Source organism: Chiloscyllium plagiosum, chromosome 30 (assembly GCF_004010195.1).
Source record: "Chiloscyllium plagiosum isolate BGI_BamShark_2017 chromosome 30, ASM401019v2, whole genome shotgun sequence".
Lineage (NCBI taxonomy): Eukaryota > Metazoa > Chordata > Chondrichthyes > Orectolobiformes > Hemiscylliidae > Chiloscyllium > Chiloscyllium plagiosum.
In genome coordinates, this window is record NC_057739.1 from 20,494,422 (window position 1) to 20,517,235 (window position 22,814).

At 41.0% G+C, this 22,814-nt stretch overlaps 1 protein-coding gene across 8 annotated transcripts in view; it reads right to left on the reverse strand.

The window, feature by feature from the left end:
- akna (AT-hook transcription factor) overlaps nt 1–22,814 on the reverse strand; it is a 194,525-nt gene that overhangs the window by 166,771 nt on the left and 4,940 nt on the right. For 6 of the 8 annotated variants that reach the window (XM_043720009.1, XM_043720011.1, XM_043720006.1 and 3 more), the window contains exon 2: nt 21,430–21,528. The exons of 1 other annotated variant lie outside the window; for it this stretch is intronic. The gene's annotated coding sequence lies outside the window, so the exon portion shown is untranslated. Of the gene's footprint in view, nt 1–14,935; nt 15,080–21,429; nt 21,529–22,814 lie in introns of those variants that run through there. One more of the 8 variants, XM_043720007.1, reaches the window with a different exon arrangement.

Genomic DNA, 22,814 nt, shown 5'->3' on the forward strand with positions numbered 1-22,814 from the left:
CAAATCCAACTAACACCGCCCCCACCCCCAACCATGTACAACACTGCCTGCCCCAACCCCATCCAACACATCGCCAACACCATCCTCCCACACGCCCGCCCCCTAACTCCATCCAACACCGCCCCCTCCCCCACTTCTGTGCGCACCCTCTCCGGGGCAGCCGGACTGGACACACACACACACACACCACCTCTGCCCTGCCAGGACAATGTTACAGAGATTATCCGGGGAGGGATTCGGGTACACCCATGTAGAATTCCAGGGAAAGTGTGGGGAGATGGAGAGAAAGGATGGGAGGTTAGTCATTTGAAGACAGTGCCTGTTTAATCACTGTAAACAAAAGACTTGATCAGCATTGGAAACAAGTCTCTGATGTAATGTCTTTTTTAAATCGGCACCTCGAGATCTCCTTTGGATAATCCAATTTTCGGATAATTGGTATTCGGATAATCAAGGTTCCTCTGTATTGAAAAACACCTGGATTGTTTAAGTCTCTCATCTTTTAGAATGACCATGTTGGTTTCAGTTCTTTCATGTGTAAATCACAAAATGTTTTTAAAAGTTACATTCTCAAGTGAACTTTAACAATCGGTGTCATGTCAGCCCAGATAATGTATTAAAGGTGTGAGGCGCCCTGTGTGAGGCTGTCTGTGCCACAATGGTCAGACTGATTCTAATCTAAAAAATGGATTTACAGAATCTTACATGGATTCATGCAGTTTTTGAGCAAATTAAAAATGTAATTCTGAAATCACCCCACAAAGTTAAATGTGTATGTATGCATGTGGTGTATGTGTGTGTGTATATGTGTATGTGCGCGTGCAGTGTGCGTGAGTGGGGGGACGGAGTGGGTTATGATTGTCTGTGAGAGAGAGAAATCCCAAGTAAATAGTTTCATACGAAAATAGGAAAAAGTTCAGAAGTTAGTCTGTCGAGATAGTTCTGTGAAAAGCCATTTGGAATGCTGCACAAGGTCAGTCGATGCTCGGGAACAACCACTGGAAGCTCCCCACCACGCAACACACCACCCAGTCTTGGAACTCACTGTCGCTGGGTCACTATTCTGGGATCCCTTCCCAATAGCTACCTGAGTGACTCCATAGCAGATGGATTGCAGTGGACCAAGTAGCGACTCACACCACCTTCTCAAAAGAAAAGGTAATAAATGTCAGGCTGGCCAGTGGTGCCCACATCCCATGAATGAATAAAAGGAAAAGTCTCATTCCTTCAGATTTTAATTGGTGGAGATTTTAGTAATATTACATTAGTGGGGGGACAAAAGTGAAATGTTTCAGTCCTGTTCAAAAACAGTATCATAACCCCCCGTATGAAATGCAGTTCCTGAATTTGAATCTGTATGGCTAGAGGGAAGGAACAGGAAGGGAGCAGGGACCTTATTAGGTATTTATTATAGGCCTCCAAATGGTGGGGAAGAAATGGAAGACAACACTTGTCTCAGATTATGGAAATCTACAGGACAAATAAGTTTTCAATAGTTGGTGATTTAAATTACTCTAAGGTAGACTGGGAAAAAAGAATAGAAATCAGAAACATTATCTCAAATGCAGGAGAGAGGCTAAGGCTGGAATAAGGAAGGCTAAGGGGAAGACTGTGAATTGGTTTAGCTCAGTTAGCTGGATTGTTGATTTATAGAGCAGTGTGATGCCAACAGCATGAGTTCAATTCTCATCACTGGTTTGAGGTTATCATGAAGGAGTCTCCTTCTCAACCTCTTCCCTTGCCTGAGGTCAGGTAGCTCTCAGTTTAAATCACCACCAGTTGCTTCTCTCTAATGAGAGAACAGCCCCTATGGTCTGGTGAGACTATGGTGACACAAGAACAAGAGTAAGACTGAGAAAAGGATGGCAAGCTGCACTAAAACAAATAGTAAAATGTCCTATAAATCTACTAATCATAAAAATTAGCAGAGGATAGAGTGGCGTCTGTAAGGAAGAAGCAGGGTAAACTGCTCACTGAAGCCAAGTGATTGGCAGAGGTATTAAATGAATAATTTGCTTCTGTTGTTACCAAATTAGAAGATAGTGATAAATGGCCCAGTTGACAATGTAGGTATTGAGCAACTGAGCAGTATTGTGATAGATAAAGGATTGGTGCTAAAACTAGGTGGTGTGATGGCTCAGTGGTGAGCACTGCTGCTTCATAGTGCCAGGGATTTGGGTTTGATTCCAGCCTTGGGCAACTGTCTCTGTGGAATTTGTACTTGTTCTCAATGTCTGTGTTGGTTTCCTTTGGGTGCTACAATCTCCTCCCATAGTCCAAAGGTGTACAGGTTAGGTAGATTGGCAATGCTAAATTGCCCATAGTGATGGGTGGGTTAGCCATGGGGGAATACAGTATGGTGGGAGGGTCAAAGTGGACACGATGGGCTGAATGGTCTGCTTTCATATGGTCGGGATTCTATTCTAAAAATGCTGGCAGCATTCCAGGTAGAATGATTTGTTGAGGTGCATTATTACTTCCTTACTTTTATACTCTATGCAGGGGGGATGGGATGCATCCTAGATTGATGAGAGAGAGTGTTAAGGGAGTAAATTGTGGAGCTGTTGACAGAAATTTTTTAGGCGTCTCTGAACACAGGATTAGTCCCAGAGTATGGAGGATTGCAAATGGTTTACATTGGTTAAGAAAGGGCTAAAGGATAACTCAGGAAGCTACAGATCTGTCAGCTTGAATTCAATAGTGGGAAAACTGATGGAGGCCATAATGCAGGATAATGTAAATATACACTGAGACAAAAAATAAGTTAATATGAGAAATGTGGTTTAGGCAAAGTCAGGTCATGTTTGACAAATTTAAATAAGTTATTTGATGAGATGATATAGGTAGTGGATGAGGGTGGTGTAGTGGATGTTTATATTCATGTGATATGCATATTGGTTAGCAAATTGGAAATGTTTGAGATTGATGGGTTCTTAGCATCATGGATAAGAAGTTGGCTAAAACAGGAAACAGTATGTAGGTATAAATGGATATTTCTCAGACTGGAGACAAGTTGAAAGTGGTGTTCCTCAGGAACTGCTTTTTCTGATTTATACAAATGATTTGGAGATGGGTGTTAAGGGCAAAATCTCTAAGTGTGCAGACGATACTAAGCTAACGAGGATAGTGAATTGTGAAGATGACGCTGAGTTACTTCAGAGGGACATTGATAAGTTAGCAAATGGAATTTCAAACCAGAGAAAAGTGCGGTAATACATTTTGGTGACAGAAACATGGGAAGATGATCCAGGCAAAATGGTGCAACCTTGAGGGAACACAGGATCAGAAGTCACATGACACCAGGTTATAGTCCAACAGGTTTATTTGAAATCACAAGTTTTCGGAGCACTGCTCCTTCATCAGGTTGGACGATAACCTGGTGTCATATGACTCCTGACTTTGTCCATCCCAATCCATCTTTGGCACTTCCACATCATTAGGAATAAATAAGCAGACAGACATTGGGGTTCACGCACATGACTCTGTGAACCTGGTCCAGCAAGCTGAAACAGTTGTTAACAAGACTTATAAAATCTTGGGTTTATAAAGAGAAGCGTAGAGTATAAAAGCAAGGAAGTGATAATGCATCTCAACAAATCATTGGTTAAACCACATTTGGAGTATTGTGTTCAGTTCTGGGCACCCTATTTAAGGCAGGATGTTTAAGCCCTGGAGAGAGTACAAAGGAGATTAACGAGATTGATACCGGGAATGAGCGATTTTAGATACAAGGGATGATTAGACAAATTGGGCTTATTCTCCTTGGAGCAGAGAAAATTAAGAGGTGACATTACTGAGGTGTTCAAATTATTAACCATTTTGACAGAGTAAAAAGGTTATTCTGTATCCATCAGTTGTTTTGTCAGTAGCTACAAGTTACAATTTCAAGATTGTCAGCAAGAGAGCTGGAAGTGAGAGGAGGAGAAACTCCTTTACTCAGACAGTTGTTAGGATTTAGATTGTGCTGCATGGGAGAGTGGTGGAGGTGGATTCCATAGGAAGTTTCAAAAGAGAGCTGGACATATATTTGAAAGGGATAAATTAAGAGAGTTACAAGATAGGGCTGTAGAGTGAGACTAGCTGGGAGGCTCTTTCAGTACAGGCATGATGGGCCAAATGACCTCTTCTGTACTATAACATTTTATATGATAACGTTATCACTTCCTTTCTGTCATTTTCCCCCTCCTAATCTAATTGTTTCTACAATTTCTTTATTTCACTTATTATATCTAATTTGACTTTGAATTCACCATCTGTTTCTCAGCCCTCACAGTGTTAACTTCACAATCTTTTATTTTGATAGGATTACAGAGAGTTGCTTGCCATGGTCACTCTGCCCCAGAAACAATGTTTCCCTCGATGTGACATTTTCCATTCGTTTTATTGGCAGCTCTATATGAAAAAAAAATCTTAAAAGCCCAAACACGCAAGGGCAAGTCTAACTAACAGCAGATTCCACTGGATGCCTTGCCACAGTAAATTATGGTCCATTGTCTACAACAAAGTCCTTATCATTGTTAGGTCAATGTCCAAAAGGATCAGGCAGGCTCTATCCACGCGTTGCTTTGTGCAGCAACTTTCAGAAAATGCTTTTATTTTTCCTATCATCTTGTATGTATAGATTTTCTAAGTTAACTATTACAAAGTTGTAACTATTACAAAGATAGCGATTTAACTATTAGATTAGATTCTCTACAGTGTGTGGAAACAGGACCTTCGGCCCAATAAGTCCACACTACCCCGCTGAAGAGAAACCCACCCAAACACATTTCCCTCCCCTATATTGACCTCTGACTAATGCACCTAACACTGTGGGCAATTTAGCATGGCTAATTCACCTGACCTCCACATCTTTGGTTGAAAAATCTCCCTCAGAATATATAATGAAATCTTAGGAAAGCAAATCTCAGCAGGACTTATACACTTAATGGTAAGGTCCTAGGGAGTGTTGCTGAACAAAGAGACCTTGGAGTGCAAGTTCATAGCTTCTTGAAAGTGGAGTCACAGGTAGATAGGATAATGAAGATGGCGTTTGGTATGCTCTCCTTTATTGGTCAGAGTATTGAGTACAGGAATTGGGACATCATGTTGCGGCTGTGCAGGACATTGATATTGGTTAGGCCACTGTTGGAATATTGCGCGCAGTTCTGGTCTCCTTCCTATCGGAAAGATGTTGTGAAACTTGAAAGGATCCAGAAAATATTTACTAGAATGTTGCCAGGGTTGGAGGATTTGAGCTATAGGGAGAAGCTGAATAGGCTGGGGCTGTTTTCTCTGGAGCGTCAGAGGCTGAGGGGTGACCTTATAGAGGTTTACAAAACTATGAGGGGCATGGATAGGGTAAATAGGCAAAGTCTTTTCCCTGGGGAGTCCAGAACTAGAGGGCATAGGTTTAGGGTGAGAGGAGAAAGATATAAAAGGAATCTACGGAGCAACCTTTTCACACAGAGGGTGGTACGTGTATGGAATGAGTTGCCAGAGGATGTGGTGGAGGCTAGTACAATTGCAACATTTAAGAGGCATTTGGATGGGTATATGGATAGGAAGCGTTTGGAGAGATATGGGCCGGGTGCTGGCAGGTGGGACTAGATTAGGATATCTGGTCAGCATGGACGGGTTGGACTGAAGGGTCTGTCTCCATGCTGTATATCTCTATGACTCTTGGATTCTAGTCCCATCTCTTCCTTTGCTCAGCAACATCAAATCCATCCACTCAACTTTTACAGAGAGTGAGAGGTAGTAAAATCACAAATAATTCGCTGATGAATAAATACACATGTAGGCGCAAAAGGTACAGGACAAAGAACAGAGAGAGGATTTACAAAACCATTACTGGAACATTTGAGAGCAATTCACAAATAAAGCTAAATGTACAACAAAGCTATCTCTGTGCCATTATCAAAGAAGTATTTTTTCCACCAGAACAGCACTACCAAATTTTGTGATAACATAGATGCCTGGATTTTTCTCCATGAGTCAGATTCACAGAGTCAGAATTCCTGGCTTCACAACCCTGACCCTGACTGAATGTGTCGGATTTCGGCTGGAAGGGATGTGGACCAAAATTAGAGAATGGTGTGCTGGATGGAAGGCTACTGTGAGTTACTGATGTTTCATGAAAAGAAAGAATAAACATTAACCAGAGCTCAAAACCCTCAGTCACCCTCATCCTTTCACAAACACCCCATGCCATCCATTAATCAATAACAAAGTTAACCAGGAAGAAAAAACAATAGGAATAGAAAGTCACCATAGTCCTAACAGAGCTAGCTGACCTCTGATCTGAGGAGAGAATTTGTATAAGTTTCTAAAAATGAACGCAGTAAGTAAAGTGAGCATTGGTCCTCTAAAAGGACTAGAGCGGGGAGTCAAGAGCAGGTAATAGTGAAATGTCAGATGAAATAAACAAATAGTTCACTTGTCTTCTCAGTACAGGATACTAAAAGCTCCCAGTAATAACTGTAAGTCAAGAGGTTGAAGGAAAAGTTAAACATGGGTGAAATTTTAATGTCTAGGTACAAACTAGTGAAGCTGGAGGTCGATAAGTCTCTGAGTCCTTATGGACATCATCCAAGTGTCTTAAAAGAGGTGGCTTAGCATGGTTAAATCATCACAACAAACAGTGGGGAATAGGTTTGTACCCCTTGAATATCAATCAATGGTGTAATTGAGGAATTTGAGATGATCTAATGAGTTGATGTAGTCAACAGACAGAAAGGTTCCTTTGGTGGGGAATTCAGAAGAAGGGTTGGGAACGGTGTTACAAACATAAAATTAGAATAATTTCCTGCAAGGACATTGTCAGAAAGAACTTCTTCAGATGGAAGTCAGGAACTCCCTTCTCCAAGAAGCTGCTGAAGTTGGGGATCAATTGAAAAACCAAATAAAATTTCATAGGTTTTTGTTGGGCAAAGTCATTATGATTTGCAGAACCAAGTCAAATCTGTAGAGTTCAAATACAGATCCACTGTGATCTCACTGAACAGGCTCAAGCACTGAATGACCTATTCCACTTCCTACTGCCATCTGCTCATTATCTCACAGAATTCAAAACAGAAACTTCACAAGGTAATGACATCAGCTGCATAAACCTGTCTTGAAATACTTAAAGTTACATGTTTTCTCTAATAGAAGTACGGCTGGTGAAATTGGAAGTGGGGAAGGACACCAGATGGCTGGTTTGCAATGCAGTGATGCCAAAGGTCAGCATGCTGCCTGGCATTGTATGACAGATCTAATATTCAGGTGCTGCAGTCATTGAAACTAAATATGAGGACTATATGTAGAACTGACAACACTGGGTGTTGCCCATGTCCATGTCTAGTCTTGTCGCTACTTTATGTTAAGGAAGGATCTAAGCTGGTTTGTGCTCATCCTCTTTCATTCTATCACTACATGACTCTGGACGTAAAGCCTTTTCAAGCCAGTGTAAAAAAATGTTTTCATAGCTGAATAGGCTGGGGTTATATTCCCTGGAGCATTGGACGCTGAGGGGTGACCTTATGGAGGCATGAATAGGATAAATAGGCAAGGTCTTTTTCCTGGGGCGAAAGTGAGGACTGCAGATGCTGGAAATTAGAGTCGAGAAAGTGCTGCTGGAAAAGCACAGCAGGTCAGGCAGCATCTGAGGAGCAGGATAAAATTGACATTTTTGGTAAAACCCCTTCATCAAGAATGTCTAAGTTTATTTTCCCCCAGAGTAGGGGAGTCCAAAACTAGAGGGCATAGGTTGAAGGTGAGAGGGGAAAGATATAAAAGGGACCCAAGGGGCAACGTTCTCATGCAGAGGGTGGTACGTGTATGGAATGAGCTGTCAGAGGAAGTGGTGGAGGCTGGTACGATTACAACATTTAAAAGGCATCTGGATGGGTATATGAATTGGAAGGATTGTCGATCTCTAAATGATTTTATGATTGTAAGTGGAGCTGCGGGACAAAATCTCAAAATTCCATCCAAAAATCATCAAAATTATGACTCTTTGTTGCAAACAAAAACTATTTCCTTACACCATCTGCAATGGGAGTAATTATTATTTCACTGATGCCAGGCACCATATAAAGCAAGATATGAATGATATCCATTGGAGATTAAATATTCCAGGCTGCTTTGCACCATAACTCGGAAGTTCTGCTGCTCAGTGGAAACTAAATATTTAAAGTGATATACACAATTTTAAATAAACGCTGATTGAGAAAGCAGTCTTTTTCTGACAAATCTCCCCCTCAGAAATTGAGATTTTTGTTATAAATATTTAAACTTGTTGAAATATGGCACTATTAGAGATGCATTGGGACACAAAAGCGATAATCATATTTTCAGAAAATGTATTGTGCTTTCATTGGTTTCTAGGAAGAAAATGTTGTGTAGCAGAAGTCGAGAAAGAAACATTTCAATTCACATTTAAACTGACTTAATACGAGATCTCAGACTTGTCTGTAAAGCTGAGATAAGCTGTTTTAGACAGATGAAGATTAACTGGAGGAGAGAATGATGAAGCAAGACACAATCTTAGGCACAGGGTGTGAAAAGTAATCAGATAAGAGAAACAGGATTCAGCAGTCTTTATCCAAACAGAGAAAGGTTGTTAGATAGGGTACAGTGGACAAGACTGGTGACAGGTCAAGTATTAAAAACCTGATAGTAGATGGCACCACCTACAATGAGTTAACTGATGCTAAATAGTATTAAAGTACTGGCCTTCCTCCAGAAAGTGCACATCACTTTGGGCAGATGAGTGCCAGTCCCTGAGGGTGAGAATCTTGATGGATTGAGGAAATGCCATCAAAAGGCAGACGAGCTAATTCTTAATTTAGCCAGAGGCATTTGCAATCTGCCAGCTGTAATGCAACTGCTGTACATAATAAGTCAATGAAAAGGCAACAATGGATGGTGGTCCACTGACACATTGTCCCTGCCTTACAGAGTTATTCAGGATAGTGGCAGGAGCTCCTCTGGTGTAGGGTTTATGGTGACACACAATGCTATAATGGGAGGTTTGCAATGCAATGAAGAGAAATAGTTGAGAGAAACATGTCAGGGCCTCTTGACTTCACACATCACGGTATCTAAATACTGCTCATAGAAACAAACAAGCAATCTATAGATTGATTGGTAAAGTTTACTGATTTTGTTTTGCTCAGCCCAGTGATTGTAACCTTTAATTTTACATAGAGGGCTGAAGGGCCTGTTCTGCGCTATATTGATCACTTATTTGTGGCCCATTGGTGTAATACTTTATCCTCAAAACAGAAATCAATTTGACATATTTATAATGCACATAAAGACTGACAAATCCGTAACTCTGGATAATGGAAGTCGGCATACTAGCATTCAAAAGGAATGTCTGCTCTACATGGGAGCACAAAGTCTACGTGAAAATTCCCAAATAAACAATCAAACTAATCCATGCAGACAAAAGAAAATCAGTCGAGATTTAAAGATTGTATCATGTGCTGAGATTACCTTGAAATGTTCCTCCTTTCTATACAAGCAGACCAGATTGATGGCTCTCACGCTTACTTTCATGGGTTAAAATAAAAAAATCGAGAACACTTATGCTTCACTAATACAGAATAAACCCACCAAGTTCCACAAGATATAGGATTACCAGTGCACTTAAACCTGCAGTTTGATAAATGGATTACGAGGACCCCTCAACCCCCAACTCCAGCTCTAGTCAGTCTTAGCCACAAGGGAGAAGTATTACTCCAAATATAATCAAAGGTTATATTTGCATAGTTGGTCTCTATGGTTAGATGATTAGTGTAGGGATCAGATTAACACACTGTATGCCAGACTGTATGACACAAAGCCCACAGAGAGCGTGGCCTCCCAGTCATTCCTGTCCTGTATCATTGAAATCTTAAGACAACAGCATGGGGAGGGACGCTGGACCAACCATTATCTCTGAATGAGCTGACCAACACCCTCAAGTCTCTAGAAAAGAGTAAAACTCCCAGATGCAATGGCTTACTGACCAACTTGTATTCCACTCCATGGGATTTGATTGGTCAGGACCTGCTGGAGGTGTATGATGGTCTGCTTCTTGCAGGTAGTACGTGGAAAGGTATCATCACCCTCATCCATAAGTGGGAGGGGGAGGAAATCAGAAATTGATGACCAAAATCCCTGCTGAATGCAGATCACTGCTCCTTCTCCACTGCGGATAAAAACCTGATATTAGGTGCGAAGTATGTGGTGCTGTTTTATATGGCGCAGGTCTGGCCCATTCCTGGAACCTGCACCATTGCAGTCACCACAGTCTTCATCCACTTCATCTGATAGTCTAAGATGGACCATAGCCATGGGAACACCAAAACACCAAGTACAAAGCTCTGGATAAAGGAGAAGGGGGGAAAGAATGTACCCAACTCCACCCTCATTCTGATGGCCATCTTAGTGTGTAGCTGCATCAAACGGTGTGTAGATCCTCGGTACGCAAACACCAAGTGTCACTTCACTCTGCGGTTCTGTCTATCCCTGATGTTGCAAAGGATGGGACTGGCCTCATTGCCATGGTATGTTCCAAGTAGTTGGACAGTCCTGTACTACCTGTCCTTCGTGGACAAATTTTCAAAGAGAATCACCTTTTGACAACAATTCTATCAGGAAGTGGTCAGCACGTAGCATCCTTGAGACACTGTGGGAAAAGAAGAGGGTGGATTCTGTCAGGTTGTTGCCTAAGCAGACTGTCATAGTCATTTGGCAGCAGAATGTCCAATCACCAGTACTTTCCAACAAACATCAGGATATCTCTTGGCTGATGTTGAGAAGGGCCGTGCCTGTGAGATTCTTCATGTATGCCCAGTCACGATGTGCCACCGCACGCTGCCCTCGAAGTGGCTTCCCGAGGTTAGAGACTGTCACACATCCCCTGCTGAACTATGCCTTTGCAAAGCCAGTCTGGAGAAAGATGCAGTGGTTTTTGTTGAGATTCGTCCCCAGCAGCTCCGTGATGCAGGACTCTGTGCTCTAAGGTCTGATCCTGGGACACACACCGAGACAAACATTGACTGTGCCTGGAGGACCATCAACGCAGTGAAAGACGCTCTGAAATTTGTTGGTCTTCCAGAGTAAAGAGCTGAAAATGTGTTGCTGGAAAAGCGCAGCAGGTCAGGCAGAGTAAAGAGTCAAGCTCAACTGCGTGTCACAGACTGGCACATTCCAAGGTCCAGAACTACGTGCTGAGGGATGGTCTAAAAGCTTGGGTCAGCTGCTGCCAAGGCACAGTTGTCCGAGGTATTTCTGTTGAAGTTAAGTGGGGTTCCTTCAGGCAGGGAACTGAACAAGCTTCTCCAGACTAGAAAAAATGTATAGGATGCTGAACACAGAATTGGATTTTAAAGATTTTACTCCTAAATAGAGGCTTGGAGTGAAATTTCAGTTACTACATAATTCTGTTATGACATCAAATAGGCTGCAGAGCTGCACTGGGAGGTTGATGTAGGTCATTTGATCTAAACTCTCACTTGACAGCAGCAGCGTTTCCTATTGTTTCTCCCATTATTTTGCAAACAGTGATCAGAGCGGGGTTTATGTTTTCTATGATGTACCAGCATTGTCTCTAGTGGCTGTTCAGGATGCTCCATTGAGCTTTTGCACAACTTGAACACATCTGTACATCATTCATCACCAACCAACCAGAAATAAGGGCCCTCAAGTTGGAGACCATAAATCATTGTGGATCTATGATGGCCCTGAATGAAAGAGAAATCAGATTTTGAAGCAAACATATTTTCAACCTTCAGGGGAGTTAGACTAAGTATTGTAATTTTATATGTTGAAGGGCTACATGACACACAAAGTACCAGAAGAGGGCAATGCATCATAGGTTAATGCAAAATATAAATGGACAATGCTTTCAAAAAACAAATGCTGTAGCATTTATTCAGTGAGGTGAGACATACTTACTAACCAAGTTTACAATTTTTCCAATGAGCCTGGGGAGGGAATGAAGGAAATCTTGAGAAGATTTCAGTGATCTTGAGAAGAAACTTAAGAGCTCTCTCTTCTGTATGGCACTTTGTGAATTTAAATTCTTCTCCTAGAGTACAATCACCTTTTCTGATAATAAAGAGAAGCATCCAAGTTCACTTCTACCAAAGAATGACTGGTGTTAAGGCATGCATCAAGAAGAATTAGACGCTGTTATACACTTGTGTGGAATATACAGGTTTTTAACACAGAAAGTGAGAGGGCTTCAATCCTGTCTTCACAAAGAAGCAGGAAGAGCTTGGAATACCTGGCCATTTTGTTCAAAAGCTGAGTTGTGTAACCCACCAAAATCTAGATACTGGTAGACAAACGATTCACTGAACTTCATTCCATTGAAGGAGCAGACAGGCAGAGTTTTCAATTGTACTTATTCACTTTTTAAAAACTTCATCACTGATGTATAGGACAGTGTAAAGATCCATGCCAAGTACCAGGTAACAGAGTTTTCAACAACTCTAAAAATGTTTATGTTTATGAAGCAGAGTGAATTTATTAACAATGGATAATAAAGAAGCAAATTTGTAACTTCATTGGCACTCCATTTCTTCTAATCCTCTTTCCTCCAAGGAGGTCTGACTCTCCAGCGTCTGCAGCCATCACCATCTCCTGGTTTTGCCTGTGTACTTAACCTTATTTTCCTTGCCCAGGGGTTGGGGATACACCACTTTTCCACAGCCCAGTCCCTTGGTACCTTTACAGTTGAAATGCTAGCAACAACTTCAAATTATCAACTCCAGGCATTACTGAAAGAATGTTGGCATTTCTTTATAGGGATCAAAAATTGTTGCTCTCAAGTTTTTTTTGAGGACCCAGTGTGCTATAGATCCATATCCAAACAGGCCCATCAGGAATGTATTCAACACCCACCACACCATCAGGCAACATTAGTCCACACCCTCCATCCCATTAGACAATGTATTCCACACCCTCCATCCCATCAATGTATTCCACATCCAAACCACTTACCACAGGAAAAAAAAAGCTTTCCCCATCGCCATTGTTTCTTTTGCATCATAAATTGAATCTCAATCCTTACACCAATAATAAGTTGCTTCTGCCTACACGGTCTAGATCCATCATGATTCTGAACACTTCAATCTCCTTTCAACCTTCTCATCTCCTAGGAGAAAAAAAACACCACCAACCTCTCTGATCCATCAGTACAACTAGTCCATCACCCTGCAATCACTTCTGAAAATGTTTTATGTACTGTCTCTGAAGCTTTCATAACCTTCTTAAGTTACAAATATCCAGAACTTGACACAGTACTCCAGTTGTGGCCAGAACAGTGTTTTGTAAAGATTCATCAATAATATCTATGCTTTCATATTTTCTGCCTCCATTTAGGAACCCAAGAACCTGATATGCTTTTTTAACTACTTCCACCTTCAACATCCTGGGGGTTACCATTGACCACAAACTGAAGTGGACTAGCAGTACAAAGACTAGCTATAAGAGCAGGTCAGAGGCTAGGAATGTTATATCAAGTAACTCACCTCCTGAACCCCAAGGCCTGTCCACCATCTACAAGACACCAGTAGTGTGATGGAATACTCCTCACTTGCCCTGGATGGGTGCAACTCTAACAGCACTCAAGAAGCTGGACAGTATCCTGCATGATTGGTACCACGTCCACAGACATTCACTCCCTCAATCACAGGTGTCTTGCAGTAGCAGTAGTGTGTACTAGCTACAAGATGAACTGCAGAATTCTCAGAGGATCTTTAGAAGACATATTCCAAACCCATGACCACGTCCATCTGGAAGGACAAGGGCAGCGGAGACATGGGAATACCACCAGCTTCAAGGTCACCTCCAAACCATTCACCCTCCTGATTTGAAAACATACCACTGTTGCTTCAGTATTGCTTGGTCAAAATCTTGGAATTCCCTCCCCAAGGGCATTGTAGGTTTACCTACAGCACATGGACTGCAGCGGTTCAAGAAAGCAGCTCACCACACCTTATCGAGGACAACTAAAATGGCCCAGCAACTACTAGCTGTCTCACTCCCAGTTTTCTGTTATAATTCTCTCTACCAAAGTTGAACCACTTTGCAATGCTCTGCATTAAGTTTCATCTGCCACATTTCTGTTCATTGCAGAGGGAAGAGAACCCAGCTACAAGAAACTAGCATAGCTGAGTCCAAAGACGACACACTGAAAAGATTTTGCTGACAGATAATCTGAGGAACAGTTAACAGAAACACTACAGTTCTACTTCATAATAATTCAGAGACACACGCCATTCTCAGAATAACAGAACTCTTCTTTTGAACGAAGCAGGCAGAGTTTCATCGCCACAGCAAGGTTACCTGCTGGCTTACCTTGGTAACAAGCAGCCAGTTGCTCTCATTGAGGATAAATCTCATTGTAACCATGACAACAATTTTAACATAATTCATTGATAGTTAAGCTCTGCTCAACATCAAGTTGAACTGTTGAAGTTCATGTATTATTCAAGAATTATTGAAAAGTCCCACATAAAAGAGTTGGAGTTTGGTTATGTTTTACCAACTTCAAATCCATAACAGTTAGTCAACCAAAAAATTATTTTCATACTCTTCACAGCAAATAAAGTACAAAGTACAAAGGGCAGTTACACTTACTTAATATGCTTTCAACTGGTTCTGCATCAACAATATGTATGTGTAAGGAATAAATCTCAAAGAATTATATATGATTTTCTGCTACCTGGCCTGAAATCACGAGGCTAAAAAACTATTTCAATCCAATCTCTATAATGAACCAAATGTGTCATTTCTATCTTGTGGCTGCTCACTATGACAAAGTGTATAGAGACAAGTGTCATTGTTAAACACCATCAGAATATCAATATTTATTTCACTATTCAATTGTTAACAAACTACACAGGGCTGTTCCATCCATCAAAGGACTTGGGAAAAAATTATACTGAGTTGAATCAATTGAAACAATACTTACCAAGTTCATCACTGAAGATTCATTTGCTGGTGACACAATCACATTTCTGAATACTAAATAAATCTAACACAAATCTCTCTTTCATGACATTTAATTGGATTTTATTCAAAAACTCTATAACTGGTTCAGAGACGTGGAGGGAGCACTGCACATTCCTAATCGTTGCCACTAACTGGCCTGAGGAACTAAGGATGATGTATGGGTCAAGGGTCATTGCACGTCTCTCTGATGAGGCTTGACATCCTTTCATTCCTAATAATGCTGGCTCTTAATACTGGCTTAGTATCCCCCAGGGCCTACATCTGTCACACACGCAAACAGTTCAGCCACAGTTTATCTTCACTGCCTGGTCCAATATCATTGTCGGACGGTGGTAATGAAAACAGACATTTTCTGCACCCAATCAACCAGAACAATAATCAATATTTCTGAAAGCTCCAAATTATGTAGAAAGGCAGCCCCACCCCCCTATCCCCACCCAAAGGGTAGTATTTCAATGAGCAAAGGACACAACATCACCTGACTTAGATCACACCATGAATGACATCTGAAGGGAGTTTTCATACCTTATTCTCTGAAAAGAACAAAATAAACTGAACTCAACAAGAACTTAAAAATTTTGGGAAGTGAGTGAGAAAATTGATAGATGGATAAAAGCTCTTATGGACAAGGAAACAAAGGCATAACAATTTATAATACTCTCAATAACTATGTACAATTCGTCCTCTTTATAGAACTGCTTATGTAACTGGTGAGACTGCTTTGTTACACTAGGGCCTAGTCATCTCTTCACTTTCCCTACAGGCCTAACAGGCCAAGTTGTAATTTAAGGTCCATATTTGGCCACCACACCACACTCTTTCCTTCATAACTGACTAAACTGGGTGATGTGCTCAATGGCTTTGTTAGCTTTGGGAATTGACATCTGGAGTAGTGTACTGATACTGTCCTTATATCTGGGCCAGAGGTCTTTGTCCCACCGTAGGATGTGATGGCCATGGAGATGAGTCATATGTAAAACTGTCTTACATTTCCAAACAGGTCAACTAAAAACAATAATTAACTAAGTATGGTAGCATGATGAGTAACCTAATGCGCTGGTTTTCAGCTCCAGCCTCTAAGGGTCTTAGGGCACAATGGTCATGTCCTTACCTCTGAGACCAGAAGGTCTGGGTTCAATTCTACCTGCTACAAAGGGGTGTCATAACAGGTTGTTGAGCATGAGCTCTGCCTCGTGTAGGTTTCATAGTCAGATGTGGAACTATGACCAATGGCACAAAGTAGGCAACTTGTCAGATTTCCAACCAGGGCGGTTCGTTTGGATTTGGGATCAAGCTTGCTAATGAACAAATGGGTGAACAGATAGCACAACCACAATCTTACCACATCCAAAAAGATAATGGTACAGCCAGTTCAGTGGCGGACAGACAGAACAACTGTCTTTCTTATGGCTGCACTCATATACCCAATCGGTTCATATCAAAATGCTTTCATCCACCAATCCAGCTGATAATCTGACTAGGGAGTTGGAGTCATCTTGCTCAGAGCAGAATCTGAGAAACTCCTCCACAGGACTCAAGTGCCCAATCCCCACTGAAAGAAAAGAGGACACTTTCTGGTAGACTCAGAAAACTGCCACAGTGGTTATCCCAATAAAAGATCTTATACTCCACAACCACCTGATGAAGGAGCAGTGCTCAGAAAGCTAGTGCTTCTAAGTAGGCCTGTTGGACTATAACCTGGTGTTGTGTGATTTTTAACTTTGTACACCCCAGTCCAACACAGGCATCTCCATATCATAACTTGATTGAATTTTTTGAAGAGGTGACAAATAAGGTTGATGAAGGCAGAACAGTAGACGTGTGTATGACCTTCAGCAATGCGTTCAACAAGGTTCCACACAGTAGACTCGTCAGTAAGGTTAGATCACATGGGATCCAAGGAGAGCTAGCTACTTGGTTACAAAATTGGGCTTGAAGATAGGAGACAGAGGGTGGTGGTAGAGGGCTGCTTTTCAGACTGGAGGCCTGTGAACAGTGGTGTGCTTCATGGATCGGTGCTGGGACATTTATATAAATTATTTGGAAGTGAATATAGGAGGCATGGTTAGTAAGTTTGCAAATGACACCAAAATTGGATGTGTGGTGGACAGTGAAGCAGATTAGCTGAGAGTACAACTGTACCTTGATCAGATGCACCGAAGGGCTGAGGCGTGGGAGATGGAATTTAAATTAGATAAGTGTGATGTGTTGAATTTTAGTAAGGCAAACCAAGGCAGGGCCTTCATGGTTAACACTAGGGCCGTAGGGAGTATTGTTGAACAAAGAGACCTGGGGTGCAGGTTCATAGTTCCTTGAAATTGGAGTTGCAGGTAGACAAGGTATTTGGCATGCTTGCCTCCATTGGTCAGAACACTGAGAACGGGAGTTGGGATGTCATGTTGCAGTTATAAAGGTCATTGGTGAGGCCATTTTTAAAATACTGTGTACAATTCTGGTCACCCTTCAATAGGAAGAATGTTATTAAACTTAAGAGAGTGCATAACAGATTTACAAGGATATTGCCAGGGTTGAAGGGTTTGAGCCATAGCGAGCAGCTGAATAGGCTGCAGCTTTTTTTCCTGGAGCATCAGAGGCTGAGGGGTAACCTTATAAAGGTTTATAAAATCATGAGGGGCATGGACAGGGTAAATAGCAAAGGTTGTTTTCCTAGAATGGGGGGGGGTCCAAAATTACAAAATTAAAGGGCATAGGTTGAAGGTGAGAGGGGCAAAATTTAAAAAAGAGTTGAGGGGTAACTTTATTTTATGCAGAGGGTGTATGGAACAAAGAAGTGATGGAGGCTGGTACATTTACAACATTTAAAAGGCATCTGAATGGGTATATGAATAGGAAGGGTTTAGAAGGATATGGGCCAAATGCCAGAAACTGGACTAGGTCAGATTGGGATGTCTGATCGGTGCAGACATGTTGGAACAAAGGGTCTGTTTCATGCTGTATAACTTGGTGGCTATATTTGGCTATATTAAGATCGAGAAAACATACTTCATATTCTGAGCAATGCTTCAATCAAATTAAAGAATTTCTTCATTTGCTGTATGTCACCTTAAATCTTCAGTCAATCGAGTGTCTGCAAGATTACAAAGCACAGAGGGTATTTCTAATTTTGTTTTCCATTGGGCTATGAAATAAAAATCTTGTGCCAAGAAAATCAGAATAGAAGAAAAAAAAATGAGAAGAGAATAGAAGTGAATTTTCATCCAACTTTTGAATTCATCAGGGTGGAAGAACAAATTGTGAATTTGAACAATTAAGAAAATGAAAGACTATATAATACCAGAAGTAATCAGGTAAACAATGGCAAAATCACTGGAGATTCATTTCACATGCAAAAACATGTTCATGTCTTACAGGATGTTGCACCATTGAAATGCCTCACAATTTCCTGAGGGCTATTTAAAAAAAAAACTTGAATCGATTCCACTGACTGAGCTTGTGATATCAAGTTTAGAATGCACCAAGACTTTCATTGCAGCAGGGGTGACTAAATTATTATCTGATGAGCGATTTTTATACTAATCATATGACTAAAAATAAAGGACAAACACGTATTTGTTTTGGTAGACTCCAGGTAGATTGTTTGGGTCTTTTGTGTTTTGTTATCTCTATGGAGGTCAGTTAGCTCAGTTGGCTGGTTTGCGATTCAGTGTGATACCAACAGCACAGGTTCAACTCCTACGCTGGTTGAGGTCACCATGAAGGTCTTGCCTTAAGTATCGCAGCTAAGCAGATTGGAGAAAGCTGTAATTTTGAAAGCCATTGTAAACCTATTAAATACAATGGGAATGAGTTTCTGTAGGGCTACATGGTCATTTAGAGAGATTCCCTTGAAATCAGTCAAATCAATGCAAAGACAAAAAAAAATCACCGATTCTCAATCATAAAGTGCATATGACCTAGATCAAGCTCCCCCATTTTTTTCATTACAAAACTACCGAAAGTCTCAGGTCAAAATGTATCACATTGAGAGTTCTCTCATATTTCAGTCATTTTCAAGCCTTTGAGAAGATTTTAAAGTTAAAAGTCACACAATATCAGGTTATAGCCCAACAGGTTTATTTGGAAGTACTCGCTTTCGGAGCGCTGCTCCTTCATCAGGTAGCAGTGGAGCAGGATCATAGCAAAAGATCACAGTGTCATGCATGCAACTGATACAATATATTGAACAAACCTAGACTGCTGTTAAGTCTTTCATCTTTTAGAATGGGTTGCAGGTTTTGATTCATTAGCTACATCACAGAACTACACCACAAACATGGTAAAAACAAGGATGGCAGATGCTGGAAACCAGAGTCTAGATTAGAGTGGTGCTGGAAAACCACAGCAGGACTGGCTGAGGAGCATGAAAGTCGACGTTTTGGTCAAAAGCCCTCCATCAAGAATAGAGCTTTCCTGCATTGAAGGGCTTTTGCCCAAAACGTCGATTTTCCTGCTCCTCGGATGCTGCCTGACCTGCTGTGCTTTTCCACTACACCACAAACATGCACACCAAGAACAAGAAACTGGAGAAATTTGGCATCATCGCCAGCAGTAGCCAAGCCTCCCCTGGCACCATGGTTAAAAATGTCATCACCACGGGGAAATCAATTGTCAACTTATCGGACCACACCTTTCAGCCGGAAGAGATTGAATTCTTAGCCGAGGGTTCAATTTCTGCCCCACCACTAAAATGGACCCTATGGGTCTTGCAGCAGACGTGGAGGAATTCATCAGACGAATGAGACTCCAAGGATTCTTCCAAGATGTCAGCAGCAATCCGAATGAGATCACCGACAAACTGGAACAGACATCAGCGAGATCCGTGGTGGAGCGACCAAAGGAGAGTTAATTTGGACCCCTCCACATGGCCACTGCCCAGGGCTTGACATGTAAGCTCAACCCGTCAGGAAATGTGTAAATGCCAGATTCATCAGCTGCATCCACAAGGTAGAGCGAAACATCACCCGATCACAACGCAACACCATCCATGTTCTCAAAATCAATCAATCAATCAAACATTGTCATCAAACCAGCAGGTAAAGTACGAGCCATCATCATTCAGAATAGAACAGATTATTGCAAGTAAGAGTACTGACAACTGAACAACCAGGAAGACTGCAGGCAACTACCGGCCGATCCGACCAAACAGCACACTGGTGAACTAAACACATTCATCAGGACTTTGGATCCAGTCCTTTAGAGTTCCCTACACACCCTCATCCCACATACTTATCACATAGGGGATTTCTACTGCCTTTCAAAGATACACATTTTCAACATACCAGGACGTCCCATCGTATAGGGCAACTGTGTGAGAACCTCTCTGGCGATGTCAAAGGCATCTTGAAACCCATTGCACAGGGGAGCCCCATATTCTGTTGTGACACTACAGATTTCTTACAAAAACTCAGTACCCACGGACCAGTCAAACCGGGAACATGCCTCGTCACAATGGAAGTTTCAGCACTCTACACTAGCAACCCCACAATGATGACATCAGGGATACAAGACATTTCACAAAGCAAGAGCAATTTTGGACAGAATGCAGATTGAATTCAGATTGCAGACTGTGCCCAAATTAGATATTCCGGGCTAGTTGACTTATATATTCAAGGGAAAATTGTCCCATGTAGCGTCTAGTGGGTATATGTCATTATTGGTGCCCTCACAATCATTAGTAATGCTATTTGGATTCTTTGTAGAAACTTAAGACACTGTCTGCAAAGAATATTGCTACTATTTTTTCAACTTTTTCTGAGTGCAAAGTGAGTCCAATAGTCGAGATAATAAGAGGTGAGAAAAGATTAATAATATTGCATAAAGGTAAAATGAGAGGGATATGACCCAAGTCATTAAGATGCTCAAAGACAAATAATATTTGGAGTTACTCTCTTCTGTAAGGAGGACAAAAGAAGACTTCATAGAGTTGTTCTGAATCAGTAAATGTCTGAATAGACAGAATGGAGAGAAACTGCTTCCTTTTACAGAAGGGTCAGGTAGCAAAGGACATTGATTTAAGGTGGCTTGCAAAAAGAATCAATAATGATATGGGAAATTTTCTTCACATGTTGGATGTGATTCAGATATGGATTGCACTGTCAAGAATATGGAGGCAGATACAGAAGGAGAATTAATCAGCACCTGAACAGAAAAATAATTGTAGGGCTATAGAGAAAGCGGTGATGAATTAGTTAAGTTGGCCCTGCAAAGAGCTGTTGTAGGTATGAAAGACTTAATAGTCTTCTTTGTTGTCACCATCTATTTGATGTAAATTAACAATGTAAATTGGATTGTCTCAAAACTAGATAACATACCCTAAGAAGTGCTGATTTAGAATTAACTTGGCTAGTTTCATTTTAAACAAAGGCTTGGCAATTAACTGTTCCCTGCTACAGTCTATGCAGTAATATCTCTACTAATCAGACTCCATTTACCAATCAATCAGCATTTGCTTACCATGTGATTTAATTGCTGCTCCCTTTGTGATGTGGTACTCTTGCGCTGCTGTCCTGATTAGTGTATGGTAAGTGTAAGCTTCAACAGCTTCTCTCTCTTCTGCACAAAATAGAAGATTTTCTTTCATCCAACTACTCAGAGCTGTGAACAAGTATACAGTAACCCAAATAAAAATCACTAATGCTGTTCAAAAATAGAACTGTAACAAATATCCAATTCAAATAGGGAAAAAAAGCTTAATAAGGCAAACTCTAGATAGAAATGAGGAAACTTTGTGAAACAGCACCTTCCTGTAGAAATCTGACTCTAGACATACTAACCTACAGATAAATATCACACAGGAGATAAATATTAGGTTAATCATTTGTCACATGATAAGTAATGCAAAAATATTTTTCTTTTCAGTGGACTAAATACATTGTCCAGTGTTAACAGCTGGGAAAGTTCCATAAAGTAATACAGTGTTCAAGACAAATGCCACTCAGACCAATTGTTCCATAATGGTGTTGATGCCTCCATACAAACAACCTTACTTTGTATCATCAGGACAATATATCCTTTTTGCCTTCAATGCTCATCTAATTTTGTGTTAAATGTATCAATTCTATCCTCCCTAAAAACTCCTTTGTGGGAGTGAATTCCACATTCTTATCATTCTTTGGGGTACGCAAACTCTCCTGATTCCTTATCTCATTTATTAGTGATTATCTTATATTTCTTGACTCAGGTTTTGGCTCTGCATAAGTAAAAACATGTCCCAATACAGCCCTCCATAGTCTTAAAGATCTCTACCTAGTCAGCTCAGTCTTTTGAAATAAAAACAGAAATTGCTATTCTGAAGAAGCATCACTGGACATGAAACATTCACTATGCTTTCTCTCCACAGATGCTGCCAGACCTGCTGAGTTTCTCCCACAATTTTATTTCAGATTACCACAGTCTTTATTTTATTCAGTTCAGCCTTCCATTTTCCAAAGACAGAGAGTTTTGGGTGAGTTGATTATTTGGTCTAATGTGCAGAAATGCAGTGTTGTTTAAGGACTTCGTAAAGCAGACTACTGGGCAGAGGTAGAAAATTTATGCCAGTCTGCATGGCAGGAAATGCAATCAGTTCAATGGGGAGTAAAATTTGACATGCTGTAAAATGGGTGAGTGATCCAATCCTGTCACTTTTCGGCTGTGCTGGATTGGTTAAAATTACCTGAACCATACAGCATATTTGAACCATTTTGTAAATGCTAACTCTTTCAAAAGGGGTATCCAGTTAGTACTCTGGAAATAGCTAGCCCATTTCTAGTAGCCCATAAAATGGCTGTTTATATTACTGTGCCTCTGAAGGTGAATTATATGAGCAAGGGTCCTCTTGCTCCATAGAACCCAATTGT